The sequence below is a fragment of the Crocodylus porosus genome, unplaced genomic scaffold (assembly GCF_001723895.1).
Source record: "Crocodylus porosus isolate Cpor-Errol unplaced genomic scaffold, CroPor_comp1, whole genome shotgun sequence".
Lineage (NCBI taxonomy): Eukaryota > Metazoa > Chordata > Crocodylia > Crocodylidae > Crocodylus > Crocodylus porosus.
In genome coordinates this window covers 2,923,815-2,937,819 of record NW_017728916.1, presented here as the reverse complement: position 1 = coordinate 2,937,819, position 14,005 = coordinate 2,923,815, and the positions used below count along the sequence as shown (strand labels likewise).

The window sequence follows — 14,005 nt, the reverse complement described above, 5'->3', positions numbered from 1 at the left end:
GCGCCGCTGCTGGCCAAGAACCTGGAGCCGGTGTCGTGGAGCTCCGCCAACCCCAAGTACGTGCGCGCCCGCCCGCCCGCGTCCCCGCCCTGCCCCTGCCCCTGCAGCCGGGGGAGACCCCCGCCGCCGTGGCCTGTCGCCCTCCAGGCTCCCGGGCGCAGCGGGGTCCCTTCTCAGCAGAGGGGGTTGGGGAAGGTGCCAGCTCGTCCCGCTCCCCGGTTTGGGCACCTCCTGAGTGCACGGCCCCGCGGGTCCTCCTCCCGGGCAAGCGCCCAGAGGACAGAGAGCGAGATCCTCTCCCCGGGGGACCCCGCTTTTTGTGTTCTCTGGTGACAGCGGGAGAGAGAGCCCCCTCTTTCTGGCGGGGACCCTGTTTGCAGAAGTGCTGGTGGACGCCAGCCCCGCTCCAGGCTCGCAGGGTTTCTCCTTTTGGACGTGTGAGAGGATCTCCGGAGAAGTGCCAGACTTGGCTTCGCCTGGCCGCGGGGTTTGGGGTTGAGCAGGGGCTCCTGTGCTGCTGGCCTCTCCCGTCAGAGCGCTCTTTGGATGTTTTTCTTCTCTTGTTTAAGAAGAGGCTGCCGCAAGCGTTCGTTTTCTGCCGGGATTGTAGAGATGGGTCTAGGATTGCCAGCAGATGGCTTTGCCTTCGCGGGCCCTGTGCAAACTTGGTCTAGAGGCCAACAGAACTAGGGGTTTATATATCGAAACCTCGTCGGATCCACGGCAGTTTGATGCCAAGAAGCACGTCCCTTTTGTGCAAAAGAATTGGGTGAAAACTTTGCCCATCATCTCTCTCTCTCTCTCTTCTTTTTTTAATTTTTCTTTTAAAAGCTGGGAACTTTGAACGCATTGGCTGATGCTGAGGAAATCTAGGAATGCATCAAGTTATTTGCAGCCTCCAGGTTAACAAGACTTCAGTTTTATTGAAAACAGGGTTTCTGGTGATATCTTTATATCTAGATCACCTAAAAGTGATCTATGCTTTCTTACCTCTGGCTTTAGCTCTGCACACACTGCCTCCTCATTGTGCTAGAAGTTGATCGACTTCAGGCCCACTCCCCGCTTTTTTTCTCCCCCCTGGTTATTAAGTGGTTGGCTAATAAATTTTGACCAATGGACAAGTATTAAAAACTAAACCCTGGCTTCTATCATTTACCTGAAATCTGCAAGCTGGAGCCAGGGAGACCATTCTGGCTGCATTTCACATTTCCATCCATTCCAGGAGCCAGTATCAAGAAGTATAAATTGGCTTCACAAAAGGAGATCGTAAACTTTGGTGTCAACCTTTATTAAATAATGCCTCTGTCTGGCACCTACTAGTACATATTTCTTTAGGTGATCTAGGGGCACACAGGCATGGTAAACATGTTAGACCTAGTTGTTCGAAATCTTATTCTCTATTCTGTAATAAAATACCAGATACATTCATCTGCCTGCCATTGTGGGGCAGGTCCTCAGAATGCCCTTGATTTTAAAAAAGGCTTGGAAAATATTGTTTTCTGAGTCAAAGCAGGTGCTTTCTTGGCTCCTGCGGAATTTGCTGTTGCCTGTTTTGGCTTTTCTTAATGTAAACTGAGAGGCACTTTTGTATCTGGTTCTGTGCATGTCTTTGTTTGGAGACATTTGTTGTTCAAGACCTAACTGGAGCCTACTTTCTCTTTTTGTAAACTGTTTTTGGTAAATTGTTTTTAGTTTACATTTAAGGCACCCCAGAGTTGCTAGGCCTGGGCAAGCTTAATTCCAAGGCTCTTTGTTGCCCTACCAGTTCAACACTGGGATCCTGGGGTGTGGAATGGCCGTGTGACAAAGTCTGCGTGTGTAAGGTTCCTGGGAGGAAGGAATCTCTCTTGCATTAATATGCTTTTGAACAGAGAAGTGAGTCTTTGCCTCTGCACCCCCAGTTCCTGAAACCTAATAGCACTGATTCTGTTACCAGCAAAGCTTTTGAAACAATCAGAATTTAAACAACGCTTATCTTCAGACTAGGGCGACAAGGGAAGATTTAAATGCTTCCATCAAGCCCTGCTTTATATATCTGATGGGATTCCAGCACTCGCTCCCTTTCCCTCCAGCCCCGCTGGTAACGTGGCATTTACAGCTTCACTTAGAATAAATTCAGTAGAGTCCCAGAACAGCTGTGTCTTAGCTTAAAAATATTAACAATGAAAGTCACTTTTCCAACATGGCTGTAGTAGAAAGCAGCTAAAAGCTTAAAGATGTCTAAACGCCCAACTTGGGTACTAATGACCTGTAGATGTTTTGGGACTGATTATATCAGGATGTTTTTGGTAGCAGTCTTGCTGAGCTTTATCTTGTAAATCACAGGCTGTTTGTTTATCTTATCCCCTTCTCTTCTCAGTTAAAAATAACCTGCCTTTAATCTTGATAACTTTCTTTCTGTATCCCTTAAAAATCATCTAGGTTTTATAGCTTTTGGGGAGTGGGGTTTAGGAAAGGGAAAAGAAAATGAAGTAATTTGAAACAGTTGGTCAGTCTTTACAATTGGAGGTTGACACTTAAACACCAATTTATCTTTCAAAAGAAAAAGCTTATCACCCTGAGAACGTGTATGAGAACTCTTTGAGTTCTGATTCACTGCAATTAGAAAGACTTGGCAAAGAACTATTTTGGCTGTCAAAATCCCAATAAATGATTTCACCTATTAGATTTCCCTTCCCCTTCTCTTTTGAAGATGATTTTGTGGGCCTGGAACACAAGGAATTTTTTCCCCCTTTAAGAAATGACCTGCATTTGTAAATCTATCATGCAGGCTTTGAGGGGGAATAAAAGTAAATTGGTTCCAGAGACCACCTTGGGTTTTTTTTTTTAAAAGACGATAGAAATTGCCTTTAATTGATTGCGTTAGCTTGGGAAATCAGAGATGGATGGTATATATGGAGCAGGACAGATAAGATAGATGTTAGCCTTGAGAGTTTGGCCTTCTAGTAGGGAAAGAGGACATTTTCCTTCCATACGTGGCAAGTCTTATCTTCATGGGTTAGCTGACACCTCTGAGTACCATTGCTGGGACTTATCCACATCTGGGAAACTTGCACTCTGATTAAGCCAGCCTGATTTATTCATTTTTTTTTAAGTGTTAAATTGTCAAGGCCTGGAAGGTTGGGAGGAGTCTGTAAAAATAATTATTCTGCTAGTTTGGGGTGTGATGCTACTTAAATTTAATTATGGAAATCTTTCTGCATTCCTCCTCAAGGCAAGATGTGCCAGCAAATTTCCCAAGTGTTTAGCTGTTACAGGTTGCCCTGATCTGGTGTGTTCCAGTATTTGCTTTGGAGCCCGGTGTTGTAGGTGGGCAAGCTAGAAGGTTCCGTTTCATTACATGCAAAGAGCAAGGTGTTGGGAATCTGAACTGGAAAATGTCTCCTCAAATCGACCCATTTTCCATTGTCTGCAGAGGAATTGATGGATACCTGAAATAGCTAGAGAACACTCTCCTCTGAGTTTAGCTGTCTGTTAATTTTGGAGCATGGTATCATTGGTCATACTTCAGGCTGCCAAGAGTCTGAATTTCAGAAGCAAAAGTTATAGAAACTGCTGATGCAGAACCTGTTCTTTGTTGTTTTCTGTATTCCTGTTCCTTGTTACTTTCCTGCCCTGTGGCTTAAGGGAACCAGCAGACCGTTGACTACCTGGTATCAGCAGAATTTTCCTTTTGGGTCGCTGGAGTACAGGCTGTGGGTTGGGGGGAGAGGCACAGTGCCATTGCCAGGCTTGTGTTACTGGTTAACAAGATGAATAGAATGTAATGTTTAAACAAAAAAAAATTACTCGCTCTTCCCCTGCCTGGCCCCCTGGCCCCCAAATTAACCTGCTGAAGCAGTGCCAACTAGATAGGAATTAAAGATTGGCTAGTTATCTGCTGGTGGTGAAAACTTTGAAACGAACAAGGAATGTCTGCTGATGATAGCGTGCCCGCTTAGAAAATACACGCTGTTTGGTTTTTTGTTTTCACTGGGTTTTAGGGGTACTTCTAGAGCCTGTGGTGCTAGGCAGGGGATGTAAGCATCTTTTGTGTCCAGTATCGCAGTAATGCTTCTGGGTAGAAAGAAGCAGTTTTGGACGAGAGTTTTGTCCATTTCTGTTCAGCCAGCCCTTGGCCTTGTAGAATCTCTTCCCTCGCCATTTTGTTTTTAATCCATCGGTTTATATGAAAGTTCTTGTTTTTAGATCTGGGCTTTTTAAGGGATGCCCAGCTAACTTTGAAACCCCTGTACTGCCTGCCTCTGGGGTTCAGTTAAAAGTTGGAGCCTACTGATTTCCAATCAAAACACTTTGATTGTTTTTTCCTTTCGTGTCTTAATGCTTTTGCTTCAGATTCTTGCAGGCTGGGCTGAATTAGACTTGTACCTTCTTCACAATGTGTAGTTCCTGCTAGTAAATGCAGTTGAATAAGCAAGCTCAAAAAGTAGGTTGAAACTTGTTTAAAAAGTAGGTTGAAACCTATGGAGTACAAAAAGCTCTACCACATGTTGCCAAAAAACCTTTGAAATATGTTTTTGGGTTTCTTTTGTTACATTGGGATTATTTTTTCTGCATAAACGCATTAAAAAATCTTTTCTCCCAAATGTTTTAAGTTTTTATAAATGTCCTCTGTTTTTTTCATTTTCTGGAAGCTAAGATCTGCCGTGTTTCCTTATCAGTCCCTTACCTAATTGTACGCAAGCGTGCTGAAATTTAATAGTTAATAGTTGTTTTTAGAATAAAGAACATTAAAGCCTTTAAAAATAACATCATTAGGTGGAATTTTCCAACAGATACAAGGAAAAAATGTATTTCAGCCCACTGGGCTGTGATAATGTTGCTTTAAATGATGTAAATGTTTTTCTGTCCTTTTCTTCTCCTTGCAGTCCGCTTGTATTCAAATAAAACCTGAATTTATACCTTTATCTTTGTCACACTAGCAGGTTTTTGATTGTTCTGTGGGGAGAGAAGTTGCTTTGATTGCCATTTTGGTATTAAAGAGATACTGTCACGTAAAATACCAGATATAAAGAAGATCTTCCCTTACAAATGTTAAATGTCTTTGCCTTTTAAAATCTAACATTTCAACATGTAATTTGCTTTCCACTGTCCCAGATAAATTGCTTTGTCTGTGCTGAGGGACTGCAGAAAATAAAAATACCCTAGTTTGTGCTTCTTTTGTTCCTAGACAGTTTCATTTTTGGCCTTTGATCTAACACAGCGTTGCTATATTTGTGTTGTAAAGAATGCCAGGGAAGGTAGCATGTTTAACAAATACCTTGGAAAAAACTTGTCCTGGATTTGTGCTTATAATTTGCACCAAACCTACATTTTGGACAAATTCAGGCTGAACAGCGTGCCTTTAAGCGAGCTTTACATTAGAAGTGTGCAGAGCTACTTTACAGAGGTCTCAATGAACCAATATGGTTTTAATTTTATCCCATCATGTCTGAAGGGGGCTCTTTGAAAACTGCTTTTGGAGTTTATGGTGGGGGTGTGCATATGGAATTGAAGTGTGGTTTCAATGATATAATCAGACCTTTCGCTACGTCGCAGTTAGAGTTTTTAGTTGTTGGTTGGGCGTACAGTCGTTAAGCAGCTTGGAGTTTTGCAAAAGTTCTGACTAAATCTCTTCTTAAATCCCTTGGCTGTAATCTTGGAGAAATATTGACCCCGGTGGGCTTCTGTGTCGAATGTTAAAAGGAAACATTCCTAATAAAATATAGCTTGGAAAATTCATTTCAGACTGGAATTTGGCTCTCCAGAAAGCATTTTAATAAGGAGGAGAGGGAAATGGGACACATCATCCACGTAGCTTTTAAGAATTGGTCATTTCCAACTAAACATCTCAGTCTTGCTTGCTTGTTAGCTCTTGGTTGCAAGAGAAATGACTCTCTGAAAAGCCAAAAACAGAAAAAAAAAAAAATTAAAAGAAACTTGGTGCGAAGAAAAGCCAAAATCCTTTGTGGGCTCCTTATTCTCTTGTTTTTAATGATGTTGTAGTGTCCTATTGAATTCTTACACATTGGGTTTGAAGCCTGGTGTCTGCTGGTCCTGTTTTTAATGCCTCTTATGAGGGACAGAGTGCTTGCGGGAAAGCTGCTTTTCTTGGGAATAGCTGGTCTGGAGCTTTGCTTCAGTGGCTAATGCTTGTCTGCGCAGATGTAATTTAATTACCATACCAGTGAGTGTAGGAGGCGCTCTGTAGTAAAAGAAGCTGAGAAATACTGAAAACATGCTGATTATTTTTAGTTAAAAATGCATTTGGATTGTAAGACCCTTTGAGATTTGCTGTCCTGTATGGGAACGATTCTGCTGCAGGTGTTGGGCGTTATCTGTCAGTGTTTCTTCCTAAGATGGGTTTGGGATATCCAGATGGCAGTGTAACTGATCTTATAGGCATGCATGCACCTTTGACTGGTATATCTGAAAGACTTTCCTTAATCTCCAAAGGCTGGTTTGGATTAAGCAGGGGTGGGTAGTCTGAACACTGTTTCATGTTTCCCTCTGGAATGAAGGAACCTTTCCCAATGGTGCCAGGAGGTTGAGGGCACTTCAGAGCATTACATGCGTCAGTTCGACTAATTCAGCCATAACCGGGGGAGTCCTTATCCCTGGATGATTTTCAGCATAGCAGTAGATCACAGCATTTTGTAGGGTTATTGGAAATACATTGTTCAGGGTGGCTTGCTTTGCCATTTTAATTGCAAGTGGGATGCAATTTCTCCCCTAGAATAATACAGGCCTGTTTGTTACCTTGTGACTTTGTTACTTTGCAGCCATGCTAGGCAGAGGTGTGGCTCCATTTGTCTAACTGTGGCCAGTTCTGAGGTCTGGTGAGCTTGGCATGTGTTACATTTGTTGCAGGAAAGAAGCCTTTTTTATTATTTTATTTTTTCACCAGTTGGGGGCAGGGGAGAGGGGGAAGTCGGGTCCTCAGTGCTCTTACCCTTCTCACTGGCTTTGCTGAAGGAGGGGAGCTTGCTGGATGACTGTAGGGAAGGAGCCTTCTATTGACTCAAAAAATAAATAAAAGTAACTGAATTTGAAGCCGCGACTAATGCAGTAGCTGGGTAAATACCACTGGATTCTATAAAACAGATTTAACTGCTTCCTTTAAAAAAAAAAAAGCCATGATGCGGTGGCTGATTGTAAAAGGAGCCGCAGTCCAGAGAACAAAACAGCTGCTAACGTTCCTTAGATCGGTGTCAGGAATCATGACAGAATCGGGCTTTTGTTTCTGTGGGGGGAAAATCCTGCTGCTGTTAAACTTTTAATGTTTGAAATAAGGGTCAGGTTTTCTTGCTTGATCTGAAGGAATCACAGGAGCCTCACTGTAGCCTGGGCGCTTTACAGCCCTGCGGGTAATATGCAGGGTTTTAGATGCATTTAGCAAGGAGAGGAAGAACTCTGCCATGGATGAGCAGAGAGCAGCAGATGCAGGGGTGTGGATGCTAGTGAATGTTGCCTGGGCCTGTTCCAGTAAGGTGACTGCATGCAGGAGATGATGCCATGCCGTCTGTGTTAGTCATGAAGACTGTGGATTGCACTTCAGACCAGGGCTAATTGGCGCTCTCTGCCCTTCTACAGGGCAGATATTGAGTGGATGGTAGGAAGTCTCTTAAGTCTTGAATTATTTAACTAGGAAAGCACTGCTTCTCTGGGATTTCCAGATCTGAAATGTGGGGTGTTGTCCCACTGCTGCCTTGATAGCTTTCCTAGCTGTTGGTTGGCAGCAGGGCAGCCTACTCTATCAGAGCAATTGTGGTAGTGCCTATCTGCCTGAGGAGTGCAGTGGGAAAACATCTTGTACAGATCAGTAGCACGTGCTACTTGGAGTCTGGAAGCTGAAACAGGGTGGGGAGCAGCAAAGCTGAAATCGGCTCTGTGTCTAATTAATGATTCCTTGTATCAGAGGAAAGCGGGAGGAAGGCTCCTGGGTTTGTAGCCATCACAGTGTGACATTTGGGCAAGGGTGCAGTGAAGTGGTCGGGCTTTTATTGTACTTGTCTTGTTTCTTCTAGAAAATGCTCAAATCCTTATGCTTTTTCCCCTCCCCCTCTCCCGGCTTTGCCTTGGAGCGCACAAACATCTCATCTGTACCTTTTGCTTATAAAACCGGCACTGGGGGGGAGGGGGCGTGCATCTGAGTAGTTGCAACTTGCTGTGCACAAGGTAGCTCCAAGAGGGTGATCCTTTCCCTTGCTCCACTGAGCTCTCTGGGAAGCTGTTCCCATCAATGGCTGTTCTCTGAAGCTTGGGCACTCGTGCCCTGTGAGCATTGGAAGAGTGGAAGGCCTTGTCTGTTGCTTCTCAGCCAGCCTTAAAGGCTGTCTGTACTTTAGCTAGCACCACTGCAGACCTCTTCTCCTGTAGATCTGCTCTGAACAGAACAAGATGTCAGTGAACCTCTCTGTCCTAGTTCTGCTAGCCTTGCCCTAGCACCATATGGCTCTGTTGGTGGCAAGAGCTGGTTATAGACCAAATGCATACTTTTTGCATTAAGGTCCCAGCTGAAATTCAGGTCCTTCTGTGTTGACCAAACCCCTGGTAAGAGAGTGCCCTGAAGATCATGATGTATAATGCCAGACAAAGGTAGGGAGAAGGCAGGGGTGCATACCTGCTTAGGCTTATGGGGAACTTGGGCAGAGACTAAGACCCAGCTCTTCAAAGGCACAAAGCTCCCATTGAAACAGCAAGTGCTGGTTCCTTTGTGCTAGTGAAGTACTCTGGAGTCTGAGCTGTGTGCCTTTAATGATCTGGGCCTGAAGGACTTGCCCTATATCCTGCAAAGTCTCTTCTGTCTGTTCAGAAAAGGACCCTGATGTTCTGAGCCACCATCTGGTGCCTCAGTTGCAAAGATGTCCCCTTGTAGAAAGGCTGCGGGTGAAGAGCGGCAAGGGTGGTAGGAAGGGGTTAGGTTTTGCTAGCAGTGACTGCAGAACTGTTCTCCAGAGCGGGCTACCAAGTTGTTCAGGTGACCCAATGGCAAAGCTAGCAAAGGCCCTGGAGCCAAGCAGCTGCACTTAAAAAAATAAATAAAAAATGCCAGCCATTTTTAACCCTGATTTCTCTGTTCTGCAGTAACCTTGCCTGGCTACAGCTTATCCTTCACTGGTTGTTTGCCTTCTCTCTCCCATTTCTTTAGCAGTCCTAAGCAGCTTTTGTCACAGGGGCACTTGCTGCAGGTATCTGCCAAAATGCTGTCTGAACTGTCTTGAGGAAATATTTGTCTGGAGCGGAATAACTTGCTGCATGGACCAGGAGGATGGGAAGCTACCAGACAGCTGCAAGCTCATAGCCTGGGCAGATAAACCTGTTTCAGGGGAAAGTGTAACACACTGGGTTTCTGGCTGTGATGCTCGTTAGCAGAATCCTCTTGCCCCTTGTCTGCTCTGAACAGTGAGTCTGCCTCTGGCTGTGCGTGCACAGTGCATCCCTGGCTACCAGATTACTGATTTGTTCCCCTTCTGCAGTAAAACATGGGGATGGGGAGCACTGCCATATTTGTCTGCCTCATTTGAAAGGAAAAGGACAAAAGGAGAGCTGGAAATTACCCAAGTGCAATTCCAGGATGAGTCTGCCACTGTTGTAACTCTGTAGTTTGCCGGAGTGCTTAGGGAGCCACTTGACAAAGCTCAGGCTGGATTTGCGATACTGTCATGTCGGCATGGCTGCCGCTGACGACAATCCCTGTAAAGCATTAGTGTGCGGTGCGGAGGTTAGGAAAGGTGTCAAAGCACCTGCTCCAGGACTGTTATTGCAAGTGAAATGAATTGGCCTATTTAATTCTTACCGAATTCCCAGAGAAGAGCATCAGCTTTGCAAGCTATTTGGTGGCGTGCAAAACTTCCATGAAAGCAAACATCCTGGAAGAGATTTGCTGCATGGCTTGTGCAGGCTCCCAGACTTCTTCGTTCTTTTTGCACTTGCTGTGCGCCTGTGTTTTGGAATAGCTGGATATAAAAGCACATGCAGCCAGAGGTTCCAGTGATGTTTAATCTTGTGCTGTAGCCGCATTTCCTGCTGAGCTTCTGAGTTGATGTTTGCTGCTCCAGGTATTGGGGAGCAAATTGCTGTCTCAACCTATTCAAGGGATGTAGCGAGTCCCTGAGGGGTAGCACTCCTCCCAGTGGCTGAGGCCTGGGCACTGGGACTTGGTGTCCTGTGTAAATTGGGCCATGTAGTTTCTGAAGCCTGTGCTGTGCTGTGGGTTCAGTAGTTCTAAATGTGCCAGTGTATAGCCTGTTACCATTTGTAATAACCTGTATCGAAGAGTCTGGATGTGGGTTAGGTTTTTAGATTAATTTCTCTTGCCCCTAGCCCAGGCTGGAGCAGGTTTTTGCACCTGTCTCTTTCTAACACTGAGAGGCACACAATTTGCATGAGATGCTCTGCAAGCCATTTGTGTGTCACCCCGAAGTAGATAGACCACGGAGAATACATTCTTCCAGAGCCGACTGGTGTCACCCCCTGGTGGCTGAGCATGTAAAATCAGGGGAGCCCAGAAAAGATTGAATGAAAGTGGGTCCTTTGTGACCTGGAGCAGGTGAATCCACCTCTTTTCTGGTATAAAGCACCCTGCTCCTTTGGAGTGGCACAGAAGCCTCTGACTTCCCGTCTCATTGCTTTGTTGGTGCCAGAACATGACATGGTTGAGTTTTGCTTCCCATTGGTTTCTTTTCTTGTGCTGAGATAGTAACTGGAGTTTCCCTCTTTTCAGTTTGATCCAAACCTTAGGGAATGCGATCTGCACTGCTTAAGTTTCATTATGCAACAGCTTCTGGTTAGGTACTTGAGAGAAAGCAAAATGCGTCTTCGCTGCTTATCAGCTATAAATACACTTATGGCATTAATATTGATCACTGAATATTTACATATTTTACTTCTCATTAGAGCTGGGAGATGTCTCTTTCTGTGGTTGAACGTGCATTAGATGCAAGTGTAAGACTTGATGTTTCATTCCCTCTGCTATCTATTTTAATATTTTAATGGGCTTCTAAAGTGTGTTTGCATGTGCAGTTTAGTGTGAGAGAGTACGTGACTTCCTATTTAGAGGCAGTTAGGTGTGGGGACTCTACTGTCTCCCTTTCAGTAGCAGTGCTGCAAATCAGTGCTGGATTTAGTTTGAGAGCTGCACCAAGGGACCTTGCTACAAATGTTAGCTGTAATTCCTTTGTTTAGCCTTCATGTAGTAATTCAGCTGAACACAAGGGGGAGACCTATCGTTTCCCCCCACAGTCAACTTCAGGTTGGGGAAAAAGGTCTTTATACCAAGGGGCAATGCTAGAAGCAGCATTTGTGAACATAGGATATATAGAAAGGTATTCTTCTCCTCCTTTCCCCCTGTCCTAGGCACTTTTTTGGCTGCAGTTTTGCAGAGGACTCCTGGGTATTAGGCATTCTTTGGCATTTTCAGAGGAACTGGAGGCTAGTGGGGCCCCTCTCTTAAGAGAGGGTGAGAGATGGTTTTGCATTGTGCAGGGGGAAATTCCCCTGGAAGCCAGGGGTGGGATTAAGGAGATACCCTGTCTGCAGCCGCAAGGACAGCATATGGAAAGGATCTGAGCGTAATATCCCGAGCTGCAGAACAGCTTTGCTGAAGAGGCCACTTCAGCAGGGGACGCAGTGTGGTTAGTCCTCACGGCTGACACATCCCAGGCCTTCCTCAGACTTGAAAGAGCTTCAGTTCGCCTTTGAATCTGAGGATTTATAGCCCTTTTAGGCCTCTCCAATAAAAGCAAGGCTCCCTTCTCAGACAGAGCCCACCGTCTCCCTCCTCTGGGCTCATTATCCAGGGGATTTGTGTTGCTTTCTCTCTCGCTCTGTTGTTCGCTACTGCTAGTTTCTTCAGATGTGCAGCCGAGAACTTCAGCACATAAAAGCGGAGTCAGCATGAGCCAGGAGACCTGCAGATGGAACTGTTGCTGCCAGAACGTGGCCCCCACCCTGTCACTGAGCACCCCCTCTGGAGGCGGGCGGCACATTGCACAGCCCAGCTGAAGCTGCTGTGGAATCTCACAAAAGCAGCTGCTCCAGAGCCATCCCTGTGCTGAGACCCAGGGGTGCAGACAAAGCCCCCTCCACCCCAGTTTTAGAAGGCTGTGTAATTAAGAGCCTCCTGCTTGGAGAAGAATATGACTGAGCTGGTTCCAGGCTTGTTTCTGCTCCGTGGGGCCCTGGCAGGAGATGTTACATCTCTAGCTAAGAGTGCCTCTCTCAAATAGAATATGCAACATGGAAAGAGAATTCTCTCATCTCGCTCTTTCCCATGACAAACCAGTGAGGCCAGTACTCTTCCATGTTGTCCATGAGGTGCCCCTTTATATTGCAGTGGAGTCAGGACTTGCCTATTGGTTGTTGACCCAGCAAGGGCTCTGACACAGCACTTTTTGATGAACATGCTGGTTCAGGCCAGTTCATTCACTATCACCCCCAATCCTAGTATTAAAAAAAAAAAAAAATGATGATAAAGCATGTCCATCCATAGCACAGAGCTTTTCCTCTTGGCTCCTGCTGTTCTAACCATTGCTGTCTCATCCTTGCTGTGTGCCATTGACTACAGATTGCAAGCTCTTCTGAGCAGAGATCGGCCTCTGTAGAGACCTCTGAAGCGTCGTGCACACTTGGGGCACTGTATGAATAATTAGCATCCAGCTTCCAGCGAGCAGTGCAAAGCTGCTGTGGGAGTAAAGCTGCTCCAACCTGGCAGCGTTGCTCTTGCTGGCACATTTGCTCTGCCACCAGGCATTCAGAGCCCATCCCCAGCTTGAGGTGATTAGTGGCCTGTTAGGTTGCTCTGTGTACATCTTCCTTCATCCCTGGGTGCTGGGTTAGTCGGCCCTCTGCATCCCAGATTTTTAGAGCTTGCTCCTGCCATCTGAATTCCCAGGCTGCAAGACAAACCATACCCCTCCAGGTGCCTGCAAATCATTTTACCAGCCGCTTTTCCACTTGCCTTGTCTGTCCTCTTTAAATTTCATCCGTTTGCTGAGTGTTTGTTTGTCTGAGTCGCAGTGGGCCGGCCTGCAGCCGCCCTCCCTCCTTCACGCAGACTGAGGAGCCTTCAGCTGCTCAGCACATGCTGCCAGATTTATTTGGTGCCTTGTCACCCCTTCCCCCACCACCTCACAGATGCACACGTCCTTGCTGGCTGCCAGCTGAAGAATTCAGCAGCTCAGTCCCCCACCTCCTGCTGGATAGAGCTGGTCCCTTGTGCCATTTTGCCATGTTCTGGGGCCCTGGCCTTGCCAGCTTTGGTTCCTGCACAGCTCTCATCAGAGCAGCCTGTCTGCTTGGAGTTTCACAGTACAAGGCTGTCCATGCACATCCTGCTCCAGGCTATCCCCCTTAACTGGCCCATGTGAAGCTGTGCTGGCAGCATCTATTGCTTGTTCCTTCTGTGGTGGACGGATAGATGTCCAATCAGTTATGGACTGCAGGGAAAATCAGGGATGAATTAACCCCCCCACATTCCACCCCTTCCTTGTCTCATGTTTTTGGCCATGTATCAGCTTCATGTAATAAAATGTCTGCAGCTCGTTGTCTCTGGCTATTCCGTGTTTCCTACATGGGGGGCTATGAGTCTGGCAAAGGGAGGGATGGCTCAGTGGACAGAGGGGGATGGTTTAATTCTGGTTCTCCCTGGGGCAGTATTGCTGCTTTGGGATTTGGCTGCTGTCTCGACCATGGCAGGCGCTGGAAGAGTGAGAAGCACTCAGCATGTGTCTGTCGCTGTCTGCCTCATCTCTACACATGTAAGCACTTAAGCATCGGAGCCCTATAGATCATGTCTGTTTTATACATGCGTGTCAAGGCTCTAACTGTTTAAATAGAGGCTTAGGAAAGGGTCCAGAGAAACGACATAATAATTATTGTATTACAAATTGTTTCCTTTAATGGACCCTGTCGGATTCCTCAGTCATAGTTTCATAGATGGTAGGGTCGGAAGGGACCTGAGCAGATCATCAAGTCTGACCCCCTGCCATGGCAGGAAAGAGTACTGGGGTCAAATGACCCCAGC

General features: G+C 46.0%; 1 protein-coding gene across 1 annotated transcript in view; it reads left to right on the top strand.

Annotated features, from left to right (window-relative positions):
• The first annotated feature begins 6 nt into the window (after positions 1-6).
• Positions 7-14,005, top strand: part of EFNB1 (ephrin B1) — a 101,370-nt gene continuing 87,371 nt past the window's right edge. Inside the window, exon 1 of the mRNA XM_019536228.1 lies at positions 7-56. The gene's annotated coding sequence lies outside the window, so the exon portion shown is untranslated. The remainder of the gene's footprint in view (positions 57-14,005) is intronic.